Source organism: Phyllobates terribilis, unplaced genomic scaffold (genome assembly GCF_046119375.1).
Source record: "Phyllobates terribilis strain yellow unplaced genomic scaffold, ASM4611937v1 Scaffold_740__1_contigs__length_735296, whole genome shotgun sequence".
Lineage (NCBI taxonomy): Eukaryota > Metazoa > Chordata > Amphibia > Anura > Dendrobatidae > Phyllobates > Phyllobates terribilis.
In genome coordinates this window covers 233,157-243,754 of record NW_027363500.1, presented here as the reverse complement: position 1 = coordinate 243,754, position 10,598 = coordinate 233,157, and positions in this window count along the sequence as shown.

Below are 10,598 nucleotides of genomic sequence, written 5' to 3'. Positions count from 1 at the left end.
TATAATTTACTGGTGAATACCAGACTATTTTCAACAGATATATTTGTGTCTGAACAATCAGGAGACACTATTAGTTTTTTTTTTAAGGTGACACATATTACTATAACTTGCACCCATAGTGCAAAAAAAAAAAAACCCTAAAAAAACACAATGGGTTCAACCGTACTCAAATTGTTAACTAGGAGCAATGATTATTGTGAATAATATAATATTTTGATTGGAGATGATCCAACCTCTGGTTCCACCACTAATCCTGAGAATGAAGGAATGGGGAACCTATCAGCTTTTTTTTTCCTGCACAGCTGTGCTCCCAACCGCCCACAGTGCAAAAAAACCCCCTAAAAAAACAATAGGTATAACCGTACTCAAATTGATAATTGGGAGCAACGATTAGTGTGAAGGATATAATATTGTGATTGGCGATGTTCCATCCACTGATTCTGAGAATGAAGGAATGGGGAACCTATCAGCTTTTTTTTTCCTGCACAGCTGTGCTCCCAACCGCCCACAGTGCAAAAAAAAACCCTAAAAAAACAATAGGTATAACCGTACTCAAATTGATAATTGGGAGCAACGATTAGTGTGAAGGATATAATATTGTGATTGGCGATGTTCCATCCACTGATTCTGAGAATGAAGGAATGGGGAACCTATCAGCTTTTTTTCCTGCACAGTTGTGCTCCCACCCATTGAGCAAAAATACCCTAAAAAAAATACCCTAAAAAAATGCACGTACTCAAATTGTTAATTGTGAGCAATGATGAGTGTGAAGGGATATAATATCTTGATTGGCGATGGTCCGACCTGTGGTTCCGCCACCGATCCCAAGAATGAAGGAATTGAGAACCTATAAGCTTTTTTTTTCCTGCACAGCTGTGCTCCCAACCACCCACCCACAGTGCAAAAAATAAAAAAAACAATAGATCCAACTGTACTCAAATTGTTAAATTGGGAGCGCGAAAAAAATAATGCATCCACTTCTTTCTAAATTAGGCTGTCAGACCCCCAAGAATGACATCCTAGTAATATGCCATGACTTATACCTCTTTAAATGTATGCAAAGGATAAACCTGGATATCCAGGTATACGTTCTATTGATTGATTTCTATAAGGGCCTATTTCCACACGTAAATGTGTATCTGCTACGGACATGAATGATCGGCTGCAGCCCTTCCACTTGGCCAGTCAATGGATCCGCAAATCACAACAAGTAATTCAAGGAAATGGAAAAGTAAAAAAAAAAATTCTAGTAACATTGCATAGCGTACCGGTGATTGCGCTATTTAACTTGCCATCAGTGATTGACGGCATATAAATGGTTAAACAGCAGTGATTGACGCTCCGCTCTGGCCGCTGCTGTTACAGCAAGATGTCAGCTGTGTAGGATGGGGGCTCTGCTCCTGAGCCCACCCGAAACAGCAATCCAATGGACGGTTTCACACACCACATTATCCAGTGGTGTTTAATTTGCTTTTCTATTTAGGAAACAAAACCGCTTTAATAACGTTTTCCTTCTCTGGTATCTAGGAGCCATTTCAGCTATTTGTAAAGGGAATCTGTCAGCAGGTTTTTCTTGGCTATTCTGAGAGCAGCATGATGGGGTGAGCGCCACACTAGGAGTAGGACCACCGAGCCCAGAGCTATTGCAAGACGTGCAGACAATATATACCAGGTATGAATGACTCCAATACAACATTATTGTTACTTGGGAATGAACCTACTTGGATATAATACATCCCTTGATATGTATATACCAAAAGGTCATTATCTTGGGAATGCCTATATTGGCTTTTATTATTTGGGATTATATCCTTTTACTATGTGACCTAGGATATACTATCAGTATGCATTAGCACAATTGGAGCTACTACTATTTAGCCCTGGTGTCTCTGCAATTCAAATATTTACATTATACCTCCTCACTATTATATGGTATTACTATATATATGTGTGTGTGCTCTTTTCTTTCCCGCCATGTACCCAAATTGTTATAATAAAGGTCTTTTTTAACACATTGACCCCTTGTCGGATGTACTATATATTGGTTGTTGTTGAGAGCAGCATGATGTAGAGACAAAGACCCTGATTCTAGGGACGTCTCACTTACAGGGCTGCTGGTTGTAGTTTTGATAAAAATCACACTTTTATTAGCAGAAGATTATCACTAGAGGACTAGTAAACCTGCAGCCAGGTAGTCCAACCACGCCCCCCACCACTGATTGGCAGTTTATATACAGTGTACACAGAAAGCTGCCAATCAGTGGTGTGGGTGGGGTTATTATACAGAGCTCAGCATTCAGAGATCTGCATGAGAAAAAAAAAACTGCAATTTTATCAAAATAACACCAAGCAGCCCAGTAAGTGATACATCGTTGGAATCAGGGCCTCGGATTATGCTGCTCTCAAATGGGGTAGCAAAAGCCTGCTGACATATTCCATTTAAAGGGGCAGCTGCTACTAAATCCAGACATGGTGCAAAATGTAAATTCTGCTGCAGATTTACTGCTGTAGATTTTTAATTCCTAAAAATCCCTGTAGATTCAGAGGATCTCAACCTTTTCAATGCAAATTATTTTCAAGACTTATTCACAGATATTATGAAATATTACAGTAGAAATAAAAAAAAAAAAGCACAATACCTAAACCCCCTCCTTGGGAAAAATATACGGCAAGTATAAGAAAGACAAAAATTTATTCTGGAGTCATATTGAAGTCTAAATAGAATTGTAACCATACAATGTAAACAGCAGCGAATGTAAGTAGGATCCACTGGATCTATATAAGAGGAACGTTTTCCAAAGCTGATCTTCTGAGCCCACCGCTATGCTGGCTGGACCGGCATTGTGATCGTCAGCACCTGGAATATACGTCACGTTTTACTGCAGCTCATAGAACCAAATGATAAGACGCAGAGCAGTGCGAGGCTTGTGACTCGCTATACACAAAATATACGACATGTTTGATGAATGGCATAAAGGAAAGCCGATGCATTCAGATGTCTCTGGGCAACTATATGTTGTGATAGATAAGTTCCTGTCAGGGTGAGGGGCAGCATCCTATCTGCTCACTCATCATGACAGGTTTACAACATGTTGACTCATGGACGTGATCAGTCAGTCAATCGATGACATAGATGCACGTTCTTGATTCCGACAGGTAGGTCAGAGAAGTCCGTCTCAAACAGTTTACTTTCACCCATCTAGGATGGATGGCTGCTGACATCGTTGGCCATTATGTCCATACACAATTATTATCCCCTAATTGTGATGTACAATACAAATTTATATTGTGGTACCGTGTTAGCCAGAAAATTTGATGGAAATAATTTTATGCCCAAAAATGGCAAAAGTATTCTCGGAGTGATACCTTTATTGGCTAACCAGAAAAAAATATATATATATGCAAACTTACAGAGCACACAGGCTCCTTCTTCAGGCAGGATTACAAATGTTATGAATTCATTTGTAATATTGCCTGAAGAAGGAGCCTCTGTGCTCTGAAAGTTTGCATATATATATATTTTTTTCTGGTTAGCCAATAAAGGTATCACTCCGAGAATACTTTTGCCATTTTTGGGCATAAAAGTATTCACATAGAATTATTCACTAATTAAAACAATTTATTTTTGCTAAATAAATGTATACATTTTTTAAAATTTTATTTTAGACATTTTCTCAGAGAACCTCTTTAAGAAGGAGATTACAGAATGGGCTATAAGACATGTCCAGCTTTGCTTAATTGTCTCACCTTACTGTCCTTGTTGAACTGAGCTCCACTTTGTTCTTGGATGATATTGTAAGGAATGAAGACGTCTAGATGATACAAATCGGGATGTCTGACTATTCTGTCTTCACCCAAGTCCAACACAAGAGATCTAGCAGAAGACTGTAAAGAGAAGACCAGCGTGGTAACAACGCTTATGTCGCTGAATGCTTCTGTACGGGAAAGAAAGTTGTAACCAACAAGTGCACAAAAATCTAAACTTTTATCTTGATACGTGGCCAACTAGAAGTTACTGTGTAGCTCCACACGTCTCCTACATTAAATCTGACACGTGGAGGAACTGCTCACAGAAAATGCTGAAAAATATTTTTTAGGATTCACACTGCATTAAAAGGGGTTGTCCACCACTTTAATACTAATGGAATATCCTTAGGATAGGTCATCAATATTAAAGTGCCAGGCAACCCCTTTAAGTGAGGCATAATGAATGGTACCAGAATTTCACATAATGTAGCCTTCATTAGGCAGAAGGCCCACTCGGTTATATGAAGAAATCTGGGATCCCCAAAAGCAAACCCAGTAATCACCAGATTCCTGTGTGGTGACTACTTAATCTGCTTTTTGGGAAGACCAGAACTGACCCCTATATTTAACCAAGTGGGTCCCCTTAAGCTACATTATCCTGTCTGATGAAGGCTACATTAGCTGAAACATTCTTAATCTTCATTATGCCTCATTTAACGCAATGTGAATCATGGACATGAGAAAAATCAAATTAAAAAATAAATACATTTAAAGCATTTTCTGTGCGATTCCTCCAAATGTCGCATTAATATAGAAAAAATAAAGAGCGGCGTGTTCTACACTATTGCAACAAGCCTCTTTCATCATTTATATCATCATTATAACATCATTTATATGCACCAGCACCATGAAATCAATGGCACTATATAATTAAATAATAATAATAATATATACATCTTCCCACCAGCTTGTTTTCCCTCTATCTCCTCTCTGGATCTATGAAGCCAGAACTGTCAAAGAAGAGGTGATGGTGGAGATGGAGGGGAAACAAGCAGGGGGGGAGGCTTATATAAATGACTGGTCCCGCCGTGAAGCACTGGGCGTCTGTGCTTGGTTTGAACAGTCGTTCTCTGCTGACAGAGTCGTTTACAGAGATCTTCTTTCCCATTCCAACAGCTTGCAAACAACCCACCATGGTATGAAAAAAAAATTATATCATCATCATCCAGCAAATGTGTCACAGCTGCCAGCAATTGGCTACTGTGGACACATCAAAGCTGTGATGATAAAAGTTGGCAGAGGAGGACCGGTAGCACGAGGTTGGCACAGACTTTTAATAAGGGAAGACTATTGGAAATCACATGAAATACAAAAAGGTCACAATCCTAAACCACATCTAAGGGTCTCACCATTTTAGGTAAAGAGATTTCAGCCACCAGAAAACTTGGGTGTCCTACAGGAGGTTCCGCCACAATCATGTAATCTGGTTTCACGGGTGAACTGATAAAAAAAAGGAAGGCAGCAGTATATTGCAAGGGTACACCATCAATTTATGATCTGTTGGGGTCGATCTCTAATATAATAAAGGGGCACTGATGCTGGTAATGAGGAACAGCCCCTTTCACAGTCATTCCCTGCACATTGGCATCATGGCCTCCACTGTGCAGCGGAACGACAGCATAGATCCAGCAAAGTGAATGGGCTTAGCTGCAGTTCTCCTGCATAGTGAATATCCGGGTAGCTGCCCCACACCAGCATATTCTTTAAAAAGGGCAGCGGGGTTACTTCCAGGCTGCAGCCCCCTTATTCTTGGAGTCCAAGAAGTTGGATATCCTATATCTTTTGTAAGATGGGATTCTAAAAAAAGTAAATGCATGCATTAAACCTCAAAGAAACCCAAACCTTTCAACTTCTGAGATGAGGGACTTGCTTGGAGTTAGCTGGGAGGGTCTGTAGGAAAAAAATAAAGAACATAAAGGCATAATAGTTAAAACAAAAACAAAAAAAAACAATGTCCACATTGTTCTTGCACCATAACAAGCCATTCTGCAACTTCCCCCATCTGTTGGGTTTAACCCATCACCACGAGGAGTGGGGCTCCCCCATCTGTTGGGTATAACCCATCACCACGAGGAGTGGCACTCCCCCATCTGTTGGGTATAACCCATCACCACGAGGAGTGGCGCTCCCCCATCTGTTGGGTATAACCCATCACCTCAAGGAGTGAAGCTCCCCCATCTGTTGGGTGTAACCCATCACCACAAGGAGTGGAGCTCCCCCATCTGTTGGGTGCAGCCCATCACCACGAGAAGTGGCGCTCCCCCATCTGTTGGGTATAACCCATCACCACGAGGAGTGGCGCTCCCCCATCTGTTGGGTATAACCTATCACCTCAAGGAGTGGCGCTCCCCCATCTGTTGGGTATAACCCATCACCAAGAGGAGTGGAGCTCCCCCATCTGTTGGGTGTAACCCATCACCACGAGGAGTGGCGCTCCCCAATTTGTTGGGTGTAACCCATCACCACGAGGAGTGGCGCTGCCCCATCTGTTGGGTATAACCTATCACCAGGAGGAGTGGCGCTCGTCATACTTTGTGTCCCTAGGGGAAATGTGGTATTATAAGATATCCAATCAATTGAATGGCCGACTATGTACTGCATGGATGAGCGAGGAACATCAGAGAAGAAGCCGTCGATGCTCAACAGCACCCTACTCTGTCGTCTTTTACAGACTGTATGCCATAGACTTGTACCTTAGAGTTGGGACTTACCCCTATTATGAATCATCGGTTTTGATTTGGTTCTGATATTCTGTTCAAAAATGGATCCCAGGAACTTCCAATTTTTCAGCATTTTCCACTCTGAAGGGAAACCATAGATGATTAACAGGGTCGGACTGGAACTGAAACTCAGCCCTGGCATGTGAGAGGACGCAGGCCCGCCCGACGCGCGTTGAATGTGAAATATTTTCATGAATGATTTGGGTATATGTCACAATAAAAATTGCTGCAAACTGCACTTTATCATCGATAGACAAAAACTGACATAATGTAAAATATAAACTTCCCTCCAGGAAAATGTTAATTTCTTTCAACTGGAGGGACGGACATATTTGTAATATAGAGCTCCAAGTTCCCAAAAACGCTACGTTTGATAGTACCAGGAAAAGCAGGAAAAGTGAATCCTTGCAGATTTGAAGCAGTTTCATGTCTATTCTTTCAGTATTTTTGCAGCGTTTCTAAAGAAAGGGAAAAAAAAATCTCAAAAAACGCAACATCAACGGGATTTTCCTGCCGAGCGACACGTTTTTTGTGCAGAAATGTTCTTTCCTTTCTTTTTTGTTTATATTTTGTGTTATACACTAGTGGCCAAAATTGAGGCAACACTTTCAGTTTTTCACCATCACCAATATTTAATGGAGGATTTCACTGACCTACTTACTTGTACACACGCCCTCTTCTGCCATATGTATTCTATGTTGGTTTATAGTGACCTGGGTGTGGGTTGTAAGACAGATATTGTGCGATTAAAATGCGTTTTTTATATTTTAAAGCCAGTTTGTCATCAGAAGGTAAGCAATTACATGTTTTCGTTCTCAAAGTGTGTAAGCGGTTTCAAGAGACTGGTTCGATAAAGAATAAACCAGGTAGAGAAAGGAAGAAGGCTACAACTCCTCAGACTGATAGAAGAATTGTTAGAATCGCCCTAAATAACAGGAAATAAACGGCTGTTAACATCAACAAGGAGCTTGTCAACACCGGAGTGACAGTGTCTGATCGGACGGTTCGACGACGACTGGTAAACGCAGGGTTAAGAGCCAGAATACCAGGTAAAAAGCCATTTCTGAATGCCTCACAGCGTCAGAAACGTCTGCAGGGGCCAAAGAACATTGTAAATGGACCATTGAACAATGGAGAAATGTTATATGGAGCGATGAGACACGCATATCCATCTTTGGCAGCGACGGTGTCCGCTACGTTCGACGACGACCTGGAGAGGACTGGTTGCCAGAGGGTACAATACCCACCATGAAGCCTCCTCTGAGTGTTATGGTAGGGGGCTGCGTGTCCAGAGATGCAGGTGGTCGGCTGCAGGTAATTGAAGAAACAGTTAATGCTGAAAAGTACATCAAGGACGTCCTTCAGCCTAAACTCATTCCTTCGGCACGTGATGTATTTGGTGAAGTGACACCGTTTATTTTAAGATGGAGCCCCATGCCATACAGCTAAAAAATGGCTCTCTTGGTTCAAGGACAAAAATGTCCAGCTATTGAATTGGCCAGGAAACAGCCCAGATCTCAATCCTATTGAGAATCTCTGGGCTCGGCTCAAAAGAGCGGTGTCAAAACAGCGGGCTTCACACAAGCAGGAACTCATTGCAGCCATCATCAAATCATGGCTTCATATCATCACACCATCTGATTTACACAAACTGGTAGATAGCATGCCAAGTAGATGCCAGGCAGTCATCAAGGCCGAGGGCTATCCAACTGAGTATTAACATTTAGTGTTAGATATGAAAATAGGACAAATCAATGGCTTTTCTCCCACAGTCATCTGAGTGACAATAGTGTCCAATTTGTTGACAAATGAACAAATTTCCTGCTAATATTGTGTTTCTATATGAGATTTTATTTCTACTTAAAAACTTTACTGTGAAATCAAAAACATTCATGAAATTTGTATTTGTATTGGCAAAATGCTAAAAATTCATAAATCTTGGGGGTGTTGCCTCAATTTTGGCCACTAGTGTATAGAGTTCATCAGTATATTTATATGTTGTCCCCCATCACCTTTTTCATCTCTCCTTACAAGTATGCCTTGTATCTTAGCTAAAACATGGTAGTAAGTAGCATATGAAACCCTTTTATAATGGGTAGTGTAGAATCGCTGCATATTTCAGGGTTATGCGCTCCTGAGGACTCATTAGTGCTGCCCTCCTCAGGCGAAACCTGGTTGTGACCTTGTATAATATGGGGCTAGCCGGTCTCACCTACCAGTTTGGGTCACAAACCCTTTTTCGTTTGCTTTGATGTTTTACTCATTGTTTATTACGTTTACACCCCAAATCTCTCCTAATCCTGGAGATCAAATCTATGAAAGCAATTTATGAATGATCATAACACCTCTATGAAGGGTAATTATCATCTCCTTCATAAATATACATTTATATGTATAAATACATACAGTGCCTACAAGTAGTATTCAACCCCCTGCAGATTTAGCTGGTTTGATAAGATGCAAATAAGTTAGAGCCTTCAAACTGCAAACGAGAGTAGGTTTTATGAACAGAAGCATAAATCTTACAAACCAAATAGTTATGTTGCTCAGTTGAATTTTATTAAATTTTAAACATAAAAGTGTGGGTCAATTATTATACAACCCCTATGTTTAATATTTTGTGGAATAACCCTTGTTTGCAATTACAGCTAATAATCGTCTTTTATAAGACCTGATCAGGCCGGCACAGGTCTGTGGAGTTATCTTGGCCCACTCCTCCATGCAGATCTTCTCCAAGTTATCTAGGTTCTTTGGGTGTCTCATGTGGACTTTATTCTTGAGCTCCTTCCACAAGTTTTCAATTGGGTTAAGGTCAGGAGACTGACTAGGCCACTCCAACACCTTGACTTTTTCCCTCTTGAACCAGGCCTTGGTTTTCTTGGCTGTGTGCTTTGGGTCGTTGTCTTGTTGGAAGATGAAATTACGACCCATCTTAAGATCCTTGATGGAGGAGCGGACGTTCGTGGCCAAAATCTCCAGGTAGGCCGTGCTATCCATCTTCCCATGGATGCGGACCAGATGGCCAGGCCCCTTGGCAGAGAAACAGCCCCACAGCATGATGCTGCCACCACCATGCTTGACTGTAGGGATGGTATTCTTGGGGTCGTATGCAGTGCCATCCAGTCTCCAAACGTCACGTGTGTGGTTGGCACCAAAGATCTCGATCTTGGTCTCATCAGACCATAGAACCTTGAACCAGTCTGTCTCAGAGTCCTCCAAGTGATCATGAGCAAACTGTAGACGAGCCTTGACATGACGCTTTGAAAGTAAAGGTACCTTACGGGCTCGTCTGGAACGGAGACCATTGCGGTGGAGTACGTTACTTATGGTATTGACTGAAACCAATGTCCCCACTGCCATGAGATCTTCCCGGAGCTCCTTCCTTGTTGTCTTTGGGTTAGCCTTGACTCTTCGGACAAGCCTGGCCTCGGCACGGGAGGACACTTTCAAAGGCTGTCCTGGCCGTGGAAGGCTAACAGTAGTTCCATAAGCCTTCCACTTACGGATGATGCTCCCAACAGTGGAGACAGGTAGGCCCAACTCCTTGGAAAGGGTTTTGTACCCCTTGCTAGCCTTGTGACCCTCCACGATCTTGTCTCTGATGGCCTTGGAATGCTCCTTTGTCTTTCCCATGTTGACCATGTCTGAGTGCTGTTCACAAGTTTGGGGAGGGTCTTAAATAGTCAGAAAAGGCTGGCAAAAGAGATCTTTAATCCACACATGTGAAGCTCATTATTCTTGGTGCCTGAACTACTTCTTAATACTTTTGGGGGACCAAACAGAATTCTTGTGGTTTGAGGGGTTGAATAATAAATGACACTCTGAATTAACTTTTAACGTTTTTCTTAAAAAAAAAAAAAAAAAAAAGCAAAAACAAAATTTGCTGCAGTGCATTTCCCACTTCCAGGCTGATCTACAGTACAAATGTCACAATGCCAAGTTAATTCCGCATGTGTCAACCAGCTAAATCTGCAGGGGGTTGAATACTACTTGTAGGCACTGTATGTGGTCAATGCATAGTACTGGCACATGACTTATCACTTTCCAGGACCTTACAAAGCACCAGGAACA